General features: G+C 36.2%; 1 protein-coding gene across 1 annotated transcript in view; it reads right to left on the reverse strand.

The window, feature by feature from the left end:
* The window catches only part of MMRN1 (multimerin 1), a 65,115-nt gene extending 63,483 nt beyond the window's left edge, over window positions 1-1,632 (reverse strand). The window contains exon 1 of the mRNA XM_006143239.2: window positions 1,527-1,632. The gene's annotated coding sequence lies outside the window, so the exon portion shown is untranslated. The remainder of the gene's footprint in view (window positions 1-1,526) is intronic.
* Window positions 1,633-12,597: the final 10,965 nt, after the last annotated feature.

A 12,597-nucleotide genomic window follows, 5' to 3' on the forward strand; every position in this document is an offset into this window, starting at 1 on the left:
CGTGCGCTCACCAGACAGACAGAGACATAGAGACAGAAAGCGAGAAATCACCCCCTAGGGGGGATGGTCACGCCGCAATCCCTTCTCCTCCATTCTCCTCTCGGGATCTTGGGCACGCACGCACACGCGCCCGGCGTGAGATTTAAGCCACCGGGTCCGAGACGCAAACCGCGGTCGACTACGTGGGAGTCCAGCGACATAGCCATTATGCTAACTGCTGGTTCCCGACCATCTTGCAAGCTTTAAAAAAAAAGTTCACAGAAAAATGAAATTAAAGTACAAGTTTATATCAGTGCAAAAAAAATTTAATCCATGTATAGCTTTTCATAAAATGTATTTTTCAGAAACTTTCTGAAGATCCCTCATATTTTGTCCTAATATTAAATTTTAAATTTATAATTAGGAAGATGAAGAACACTCTGATAAAGGGGACTCAATGTCCCAGTAATGTGTATATTGGTAGTTTTCAAAACTATCTTATGCTTCTATTTCCCAATTAAGTGGAATAGTACCCTTGAAATGAAAGAGTTCATTTCAAAAGTCTTTAAAACTTACTTATTTGAAACATATTAGAAATTACAATGTTTTCATTACCTCAATGGAAAATTATTAAGTGGTTATCATAATGATTTTTGCTTCTGGGAGTACAGAACAGACATATTTTCTATTCATCCTGTAAGTATACATCTAAAAATCCTAGATATTATTTACAAAACAAACAAGAGAAGACTCTGAAAGTTGGTGAAAAGAAGGCAAAATGGCTAGGTGACTTGAGGAACAACACTGAACTGAGTTCCCTGGGTTTTGTTTTAGTTTTTTGCCTCATATTGTTCCAACTTGGAACTGAGGAATTTGGCAGACCAGAAACACCAAGGGGACAAACAATAACCCTCAAGAAAAACTTGTTCTAAGCAAAGGACTAGAAAATGGTCATCCTGGAAAAAGAACATTGTTAGAAAATATCTACTGTACTTCTACCAACCACCACAGGAATAGCAAACCAAAAGACAACCACTACAATCGGAAAGGTGAATGAAGAGTTAGACTTCCACCCAACAGGGCTGTAACAGTGTGCTCTAACATCTTCTCCTACTGGGATAGTGTCAGAGAAGGTCAACAGAGGAGCCAGAAATTGTGTCAAGAAGGCTGTACTGATTTCACTGCCATAACCCTCCAGAGGCTGGATGAGGGGCAAGAGAACTGAAAGAAATAGCTGTGATGCATGCCAGGCCTTACAGAGTACATTTGGAGATTGGGCTCCAGATGCTGGAGACAAGGCAAAAGGTTGGAGACATATCTTCCAGGCTGTAGATTCTAATTGAGAGCCTGAAAAGGAAAGAGAGCTTACCAGAGATTTTTAAACAATGATGTCTTACTGTAAAGTAGATCTCCCTCAGTGCCCCAATCATTTCTTTGTCACTCCATTAGTGAGTGAGTCATTCCCACTCTGGGGTTATGGGGTTGGCTGAACAACCAGAACTCAATAGGTGAGACTAGCAGGCAGTCCCACATATACATATACTCACAGTCCTGGGGAGGAACACGACACACCACTCAAGGCCACACAGGGGTTGCGCTAAGAAATAGACTGAAGGATCAAGGATGTGGAAGGCAGACTGATATCAATAGTTCAGAGTGCTACTGATTCCCATGGGAGGATATGACTGGCTTATTTAAAAATTCTGTGAGCTGGCAGGGAACTGAAACCCACTACTCAGGAATTAACAGAAACTTCGCCTGGTTTCCTTGATAAGGAATGTTTCTTGACGAGGGGACCTTATCCAGCAGCACAAAATGGAGAAAGGAACTTGTGGTCAGGCCATGCGAAACCCTCTGGTTCTAAATGTCAAGACAATGCATAATACTCCATCTTAATTTGGGGCCATATACTTAAGCACAGTTCACAGAGCTTTCATTTATTTATTTTTAATTTTTTTTTCTATAGGTATATACTCACTGGAGAGAGACAGAAAGAGAGAGAATGGGAAAGTGGAAAGCACCTCATAGGGACATGGTCATGCCACAATCCCTTCTCTTCTATTTCTCCTTTCTTTCAGGATTTTAGGCATGCATGACACACACCTGGCATGTTTCTCAAGCCACTGGGTCTGGGACTTGAAACACATGGTCAGTCATGTGGGATTTAGTCATCTTAATCACCAGGGCACTGGCTGACCTATCATTAAGAATCTTTTTAAGAATTTGACTATTAAAATAAAAATCACAGCAGTGACTGGTGAGATAAATAACTTTTACCTTAAAAAGTATTCAATTCGAACAGAAGGGGACAAAAAAGACAAAGGAAAAACTGAAACAGCGCAAGGATACAAAAACCTAGAAGGGAGATTCAAACCAGATTATATAAGTGAATACATTAAAAGTAAATGGAATAATCATTTTAAGTAAGTTAGTGTTTGTCGGAGTTACAAAAAAAAAAACCAGCAAGGGCTATTTCCTGTTTTATACAAATACATTTTGTAAATATTATAGAAGGAAATTTGAAGTAAAAGAATAAGAAAATAATATGAAAAGTATGAGAAGTAAAAACAGAACTGATTCAACTATATATAGGACAAAAATTATGCCAAGACAAAATATTTTCAGAAACAAAGAGAGAGATTTCAAAATATTTCAAAAATTTCAAAGAATCAGTTCATTAAGAAAGCATAACAATACTGTATATATCATTTTCAAAGTTGATTGTTCATAAAGATTACTATGATAGGACCAACCAGATGCTAAGGTGGTTAAGATGGCTAGATCTCACATGGAATACTCCACAGTTTTATTCCTGGACCCACATCTTGAAAAAATACACCAGGAGTGTGTGTTTGCATGCCCAAATCCCAAGAGAATGGGGGAGAAGGGATTGCCATGCCACCCGGAGGGTGCTTTCTTACTTTTTCTGTCCCTTTGTCATTCTCTCTCCCCTTGAGTGCACATGCCTTATAGCAAATTAAAAAAAAAAAAAAAAAGATTGATGCAATTAATTTCTAGAACGTCTGCTCAAGAAAAAGGAGCAGAGATTGTCAATGTTAGAAATAAAAGTAGGGGGACCAGCAGTTAGCACAATGGCTATGTCGCTGGACTCCATGTAGTCGACTGCAGTTCGAGTCCCGGACCCGGCGACTTAACCTCAGGCTGGGCACATGTGCGTACGTGCCGAAGAACCTGAGAGGAGAATGGAGGAGAATTGACTGTGGCATGGCCATCCTCCCTGGGGGGTGATTTCTTGCTTTCTGTCTCTCTGTCTCTCCCTGCCTTTCTGGTGAGTGCATGTACCCTATAGCAAAAACTTCTCAAAAAAGAAAAAAAAAAAAAAAGAAAAAAGAAATAAAAGCAGGGACATGACTATAAAACTGGACATTGAAAGGATGGTAAAGAGATATAAGGAACAATTTTGTGACAAAATATTTGACAATTTAAATAAAATGATACATTTATTTTTATGTATTAAAAGTGAAAGAAAGAGGACATTACCAAAAAATCTAACAAGCCCCAATTATAATATAAACTGCCCCCTCAAGAGAACCAGAAACAGATGGCTTCACTAATAAATTCTATCAAACATTTATGAAAGAAATAATACAAGCCTTCATAAAATCTCTGAAAAATATAGGAGTAATAATTCATCCTAACTTAATTTATGAGGCCATAAAAAAACCCAATACCAAATAGTATAAAATAAAATATTTTAAGAAAAATGCTCTTCAGAAAAAATTCTTCATAGACATAAAAACAAAATATTTAACCAAATGATAGCACTACGTAAAAGGGTTTATCATGGCCACATAGGGATTATTTCAAGTATTCAATTCTTGCTTACATTTGAAAGTCAAACAATGTAATTAACTACATTACCAAAGAGAAATAAAAAGTATATGAATATATGTAGAAATAGATATTTTGAAAGTATTTGACAAAATCAAGCATTAGCTCATATTCAACTGCCTGCATACTAGTAATAGAAAGATAGCTATGAAAAAATTAACAGCTAACATATTTGTTAATAATGAAAATAAATACTTTTCCTTAATATATGAACAAGCAAATATGTTTGCTCTCACAATGTCTGCTCATTATTGTAATAGAGACCCTAGCCGATGCAATATGACAAACAAAAGAAATAAAAAGCAGATCAACTTGAAATGAAAATGAAAACACTCCAATCTATAGATAACTTACCTATGTACATGAGAGCTCTATGTAACCCTCAAAAAACTTTAAAAATCCCACTAATTAGTAAATATTGGCAAGATCACATTAGAAAAGGTCAATATACATTAAGTATTCATAGTTTTATAAACCAGCAACAATCAATGGGAATATAAATTTTTTAAAGCTCCATTTTAATTTTATTAAAATAACCAAAAGCCACTTGTTGAGAGAGATGGATCCCACATGGTTGACCCAGTTCAAATCCTGGCTCTGGTGGCTTGAAAATACTCCAGGTGTATTTCCCAACAGTCAGTGAAATGGAGAAGAGATTATGGCATGGCCATGCCCTATTGGGAGTGGTGCTTTCTCCTCCTTCTCTTATTATCTGTCTCTCTCTGACAAGTACACATGCTGTCTGGCAATTTAAAAATGAAGAAATAGATCTTTCTGGGATAACAGAAATATTTTTCACTCTCTTTTGGGTTGTAGATACTGGGTATGTACAATCATTAAAATTTATTAAGCTGGCCAGTAAAGAGCTATGCATTTAATTGTAAGTAAATTAAACATTTGAATGGGCATTCTTTTCTAGTATTTTGTTGATCTTAAACCCCGTATATTACAATTCTATAGTAATGAGTTTGTCAGTAGTCAAGATATTTCTAAATTTAAGCCAAGCATACAATAAATTAATATTTGCATTCTTTTGGAGAGAAGAGATGATCTACAGGGCAGAAAATAAACTTAATTGAATGGTTATTTACTAAAAATTAATGTATTTAGGACATGAAACAGAGAATGTTGGATATACTTAATTTGTTAAAACAATCTTCTCATGGCAAAAGCAGATTTTCCTATTTTGTGTTGAGTGCTAATGTTGTGTGTATGAATGAATTATATGCTTTTTCACATTTTTTTTTTAAAAAAGGACTTGGGCAGAAATGTTAAGTAAAGATGTTTTGTGTCTGCTAAAGTTGTCCATGGGAATAGAAGATGACTTTTCTATTTGGTTCTCTTATTCCATCTCTAATAATGGCTCATCTAGTATTGATTCATATTTTTACCTTATTAAGTGCTATATACCCTTATCAAATCATCAATGTATTGTTGTGATCCTACAACAATCCACTTGTGTAGGATTCCCTTTCAACTTCCAATTTACTTTTGTAAAAAATTATTTATCCAATTTTATTTTTTATTATTATATTTCTGCCAGATCTGGGACTCAAACTTTGGTTGACCATGTGGGAGTCCAGCCACTTAACTACCTAGTTCCAGTGAATACAGGCACAGAAATTTTCTGGATTTGCACTGAGGTATCGACAAATGCATTTACTTTAAACCATCAGAGCTTCTACTCCCAAATCCCAATAGATCATACATACATACATTCTAAAGCATATAGCTCTTCTCATATTTTCATGGGCTCTTTCTCTTCCAATCCTTTAAGTATTTCATTTAGAACCCCAGCAGTGCAGTGTAGAAAGAACCATCAGGTCTGAACCTGAAACATGTTTTGTACATGTAGGCTCCATCAGGTAAGGCTGGCATGACTTTAGACATGACCCTTGATCTCACCAAGCTTCAGTTCTCTTCTTAGGCCCTTTGGCAGTTTTATAGATATAATATATTGGTAAAAGGTGGGATGTTCTATTGTATGTTTCAAAATAGCTAGAAGAGAGGATTTCAGATGTTCTCAACATAAAGAACTTTTAAACTTTTGACTGTTTCACAGGATGGATTTACTGATTAGTCTGGTTTGATCATGACACATTCCATACATGTACTGAAAAGTTACATTATACTTCATAAATATGTGCTGTTATTATTTGTCAATTAAAAACAATAATAAAAAAGAAACCAGAGCTATACTTAATCAATCCTCTGCTATCCTCTGCCTAATTTATATTTCATATTTTATTTTACTTTAGATTGTTGCCATAGGTTGGGTGCACTTCCCAGAGAAAGACATAGAGAAAGTGAGAAGTCAATCCCCAGGGGGAATGACCACACCACAATTCCTTCTCCTCCATTCTACACTTTGGATTTTGGGCACACTGACACACAGGTACCCAGCATGTTTCTTCAAGTTGCCAGGTCCAAGACCCTAACCAGAGTTGGCCATGTGGAATCCAGTGCCTTAACCACTATGTCACCTGCTGGCCTTTGCTATATTTTGTTTCCTCTTGAACTTCTTTGATCTCTGCGAGGCAACATTACTCTTATTGCAGGAACCAGATGATCAGTGTGACTCACCTTTTCTCTATATTCCAGGAACCAGATGATCGGTGTGACTCACATTTTCTCTAAGATCTCCTTGGACAGCTTACACATTTCCTGAATTTTCTCTTCTTATGCCAATATGAGAGGGCAGATTAACCCTGATTTACCTTTTTCCAGTTAATTGCAGTAATTGTTAGCTCATTGTGCAGTAATTGTGTAGAACACTATATTTAGCGGCCTATACACTGAATCATCTTATTTAATTCCTCTAGTAATTCTGTGACATAGTGACTCAGAACCACACTCTCCCCCTCCTTTACCAGGAGGTCCAGTAAGTGCCTGAAGTATGGGATCTCAGGAATGACACAACTGCTGTAAGAACCCAGTCCTTTCACTACTGGGGCTTAAACTAACCCTCTGCCCCAAGTCAACCTAATTTCGTGTATTCATTGAGACCGTTAGTAATTTTAATGGCACACAGAAGACAACTTCTGCTTGATTAGAAAACTAATAAGAACAGCAAACGCAGAGCTTGGGCTCATTTAAAAAAAAAAAAAAAACGAAAAGAAAAGAAACAAAAAAAGAAAAGAAAGAAAAATAGTGCTGTTTGTAGATACATTGATTGTGCTCCCCCGGAGTTTCTATAGCCAGAGCAATCAGAACATCTGTAAAATTAAAACAACATACCACATCCAAAAGATGCATGGTTTCACTGTACAGTTTGTTGATTTAGTGGTTAATTCAGTCTATCAACTAAAGTGCCATAAGCGATAATAACATGGTAACAGTTTTGAACATAAAAGCTTTACTTCAGGCTATTTTCCTGTGTCTTCTGAAGTTTTGCTAGAAGATTTTCTCTGCACACATTTTTTTCTTGAATTATAAGTAGCACATATTTTAAATTAATACTTAAAGAAAGCCATTGTATATTACATGAAGTGCCTCACTATTATATTTTAAACAGGCCTGAAATCTCGTTATAACCAAAAAAAGTAAACTTCTATTTTTTTTTTAATGAAGCAGAAAGTTCATTTTTAAAAATTATTATTAGATCTTACCTTAATATTCTTTGCCCATGTGGAAACCTGTCTGCTTCTCTGCAGGCTGTCTACACATTGGCTTATTTTCAGAAACAGAGAAAAGAGAGTTGGAAGGGGGCGGGGAAAGTAACCAGCCTTACAATGGCTCTGCCTTTATGCTCTAGGGGTGCCTAGCAACAGAAGTGCAGAGACCTAGGGACTGAGAGCCTAGGGGCGGTGACCCCTGCCTGCCTTCAGTCCTGCGTGTGTAGCTATGATCCCAAAGAGTACTTACTAAAACGTCCTAGCCAGCCTGAAGGGTTAGACCCCCAGGGATTACAGTGTTCAGAATAATGGAAGACAAAGAGAAGTTTCCCCCAAATATTGGTGGTATTATATTCTGTTAATAATATTTAAACAAGGATTGAAAATGAGCGTGATATATAAATCTTATATATGAAGATATAGATGTTTCATTCTACCCAGTTTACAAAAAAGAAAAAAAATATATAGTGGAAGCTGGGATAATCCGCTCTACTTTGCAATTAACACCATTACTGCAGCCCTGCATTGCATTCCTGAGAGTATTTCATAGTCACCCATGACTCACTGACAAAATCTCCAAAACCTGACTAAAGCATCCTGTAGTTTCTTGCATAGTGTCTTTAAGTGGATAGAAAAATGAGTTATTAGAACTCTCAAAGAGAACCTGCAGTTGGCTGTAGATGGCTGAATCACTTTAACACTTAGTTTCTGCCTCCCATGCAATATTTGTTGTATTTCTTCTGCAAAATGTTGTTGGGTAAGAACCTGTGCTTTGTTTATCCTTTTAATACCAAAGGCCCAATCTTGCACATGGTAGGTGATCAATAAATGTGTCAAATTGCAATGCCTTCCTGTTTTCTTTTGCATCTCAAAATTGTGGAAGCTGTGACAAGTTTGCCTCCCCATATATATTTTGTTCCTTTATAGATCTTTCTCTTTCTGATTAGGTGAGATTTCCCAAATAAGCACATTGTTTATTGTTGAACAGTAGTTCCCAGGCTGTTGTTTGTTGAAAAAGTCTCCAAATTTAGCACATAAAAATCGCTCTGCTTAAAAGATTATTGAAAGTTTAGACCCATATGGGTAGAAATTCCACTGTATCTAAGTCTTGGTAAATTCAATTTTTTTTTTTCCTTAGAGAGATCTTTGCTATAGAGTGCATGTATTTTCCAGAGAGACAGAGAGACAGAGAAGCTCAACTTCTCTTACCAGTGAATGTTCCTCCTTTCCTCTACCTCCAGAGGTGTTAATTCCAAGAGCACTCTCTAATAAACTTCCTGGATAGTCAGTATCTTTCTCAGAGTCTGCTTTCCAGAATACCTAAACTGCAACATCTGAAAATAATTATTTTCTCCTTTTCCATGATAATAGAACCCCTTATTTTCAACTATGATCCAGAATAAAGGCTGCATGTTGTATTTTCTTTGCTCTCAGTTGTAGCCATGTGACGAAGTTCAGTAAGGTTGTAAGTACAATTGTGTATCCAGCTGCCAGAAAGTGTCCTTAAAAAAAGAGAAAAAAAGAAAAAAAAAAAGAAATGTACCTTTCTTTGTCCTTTCCTTCTTCCTACTGGATGGACTATCTGGAGCCTGTTAACCACCTTGGATCATGAAGAGGACTTGGTATCAATAGCTATACAAGGCACAGAATTGGAATAGAGCAGCCAGTGGTTTGGGTGTTGCGATGCATCACTCCACTGCTGGACCGATGGTGTTAGACTTGAGGGAAAAAGAGAAGTAAACTTCTGTTCAGTTCAAGACCCAGATAATGGGGACTTCCAGTGACTGTTATCCAACTGAAATGCTAATTAATAGTAGCTGACACAGTAATTGGAGACTAATTTTGAAACTTGATTCAATAAATTAAATAATGATAGAAAAGTTACCATGTTTAGGCAAATTCTCACTATGAGAGTGACTAAGACAAAATGAAAGAGCAGAAGATTTTTAATAATGGGACTATTTTTTCTTTTTCATTTTATTTATTTATACATATTTTTGCTATAGGGTATGTGTGCTTACCAGAGAGATAAAGAGACAGAAAGTGAAAAATCATCCCCTAGGGGGGATGGCCAATGCCTCAATCCCTTCTTCATTTTCTTCTCACAGTTTTGGGCATGCACACACACACACCCAGTGCAAGTTTCAAGCCACCAGATCTGGGACTTGAACCACAGTCAGCCAGTTGGGAGTCCATTTCACCATCTGCTGGTTTCTTCAATGGGACTACTTTTAAATGGCACCTTAACAATTGAATTTAAAACAAGGAAAAAAAAAAGACAAAATAAAATATTATGGTTTAAATGACCTTAAATAGAGCTATAAAAAAAAGTATCTTTTTTCTGGTACCCCAACTTCTCTCTGTACTTGTATTTCCACCATAAATATAATTTTATACTTATATTTGGTAAGATCTAAGAACGATAGGATAGTCTGTCTTATTATCTAAAGGCAACTATTACTAAAATGATTTAAGTTCAATGAGAATACATTATACCAAAAAGCAATGGATCTTTTTTTGTACTCAGTGGATATTAGTGGTTCCTAAGAAACTGGTGTCCTAGAAAAATAAAACACAAATTTAATTTTTCATCTAACAATGGAAGAGAAATAAAATTTGGTACGATAAACATAAGTTTATTTATATGGGAAATTTCATTATGATAAAGTATTTTAGGAGAGAGAGAATAGTCATGGGTGTTAATTCTGGAGTCAGTCAAATCTTAGTTAAAAGTCTGACTCTTATTTATCTGTTTCCTGAGCACAGGTAAGCAACTTTAGGCACGCAGCTTCCTTCCCTCTTAAATGGGGATGTACATGGTAATGTTTTCTTTATGCACCACATCCAGTAATAAGTTGACTTGATCACTCAGTCTCTTCTAACTCTTGACCTCAATGCTCCTTTTTTCTTTCTCTTTCTTTCTCTATTTTTCTTTTTCTGTTCTTTCTGAATTTTTTTTTTTTTGTAGTTTGCTATAGGCTACATGTGCATGACAGAGAGTAACAGGGAGAGATATATATAAAGAGAGACGGAACATAAGAAAGCACCTTCCAGGGCGGATGGCCATGCCACATACTTTTCTTATCCATTCTCCTCTCTGGATTTTGGGCGTGCGCACACACACACACACACACACACACACGCACCCGCATGATTTTCAAGCCTCCAAGATTGGGCTTCAAACTGAACAATCGGCCATCTGGGATCCAGCTGCCCTAACCTCTGTGCCACCTGCTGGTCCCATACTACTTGTTTTTAAAATATTACAATTGGTACAAATCATCTTTTAGACTTTATGTTCCTAAGAGCCCAAACTCTCCTCTCCAGTCAGTCTAGTCTTCTCAGCAGCTCCCATCTTCTGAAATTTTATATGTTCTTATGTGACTGTAAAAGAGCCAGATGAGATTGTCTTCATTTTTTGTTTGTTTGTGTTTGAGTTTGGGTTATCTGTTCACTTTTTAGAAAATCCAGATAAAATCTGCACACTACAAAACTCACCTTTTTAAAGTACATGATTCAGTGGTTTTTAATATATTCACAGGTTGCAAATCATCACTACTTAATTCCTGGCCCCCATGGCTTGAAAAACATGGCGGGCATATATGTGTGTGTCCCAAACCCTGACAGGATGGATAAATGAAGGATAACATGACCATGTTCCATTGAGGGGGGTGTTTCCTCTCTCTCCCTCTAGTAAGTACAATGACCCTTTGACAATTAAAAAAAAAAAAGGAAAAATATGTTTAATAAACATTAGATTAAAATATTATCACAAGTGATATGTAATTTATCCTATTTTTGTATATGACTAAGCAAAATCTCTAGCCTAGGAGGGAGAATTGAATAATCTAAAAGAAATAATCTATTTGATTGGGTTCTTGCATAGACATAATGACTTATTTTTGATTTTAAGATATAAGTTGATTGGAAGCAAAGATTTTTGCCTATTTTTTTTATAGGTTTTTGCCTTAGGGCATGTGTGCTCACCAGAGAGAGAGAGACAGAGAGACAGTGAGAAGGAAAGTGAGAAATCACACCCAGGGGAGATGACCATGCTGCAATTCCTTCTCCTCCATTCTCCTCCCAGGATCTTGGGCATGCTTGCACATACATTCAGTGTGATTTTCAAGTCACCAGGTCCAGGCCTCAAACTGCATGTGGCCATGTGGGAGTCCAGCAACATTACCTTTATATCATCTACTGGCATAAGATTTTACCTATTGAAAAAAAAAATCCATACAACACCATTACAGAAAAGAACCCAGTGGTCCAATCCAAATGGATCACTGAAATGAAAAAATATATATTGGCTTGTCAGAAAGGTCATTTTTTTTCTATTTTTCTATGCACCAATACATCATGGCTTTTCCAATGATCCAATAAAACTACCACAGATGCATCATGGAACCAAATACCCCCCTACTTAAAATTAAAAAGTGTCAAAGTACAAAGTAAAAAAAATCTTTTATGTTTAAAACATTGTAAAAATGGAATAAAACAATTCTAGCTGCTAAAAATCGATGTTATAATATCCAATGCCAGTCAGAGATTGATCTTTATTATAAAATCTTCACATAGTGGCTTTTAGCTCTGAATTTTCAAATTTCATCTTCTATAGGAATTCTCCTTCCAATGTGAAGGAGATGGATACATTTACCATTAGTCAACATATGAGTGCTAGAAAAGAAGGATAGGATGATTAATTAAGGTGAGTCTCTTTTTTCAGTTCAGGCTCAGTAATGTGCACTGAGAAATGACATAAAATCATGTTTTTTCTGGAATTTGATGAATGAGGTCATCAAACATCAAATCATTTTCTACATGCTCTACATCAAGTAGTTTGCTATTGGAGAATGTTTAATAAAGGAAGACCAAGCTCAATGCACACATGAACAGAGAAATGCTATCATTGATTTTTGAGCTAAGATAGGAAAAAAAAATTTATGAAAAGCATGTGGAACTTTTAGAGAAATAGATAAAAATAAATTTTTGTTAAAATTGTCAGATTTTATTACTGAAGGTTCATATGACCTGAATCAAATGCTGCTTTGTAAATATCTAACAATACTGTTGGCACCAAGCCCTAACTTTACTAATTGTAACATGTGGAATAAATGCTTATCGGAATGGATGTGGGGCCTTGACTTATTCC

The sequence above is a fragment of the Tupaia chinensis genome, unplaced genomic scaffold (assembly GCF_000334495.1).
Source record: "Tupaia chinensis unplaced genomic scaffold, TupChi_1.0 Scaffold000094_1, whole genome shotgun sequence".
Lineage (NCBI taxonomy): Eukaryota > Metazoa > Chordata > Mammalia > Scandentia > Tupaiidae > Tupaia > Tupaia belangeri.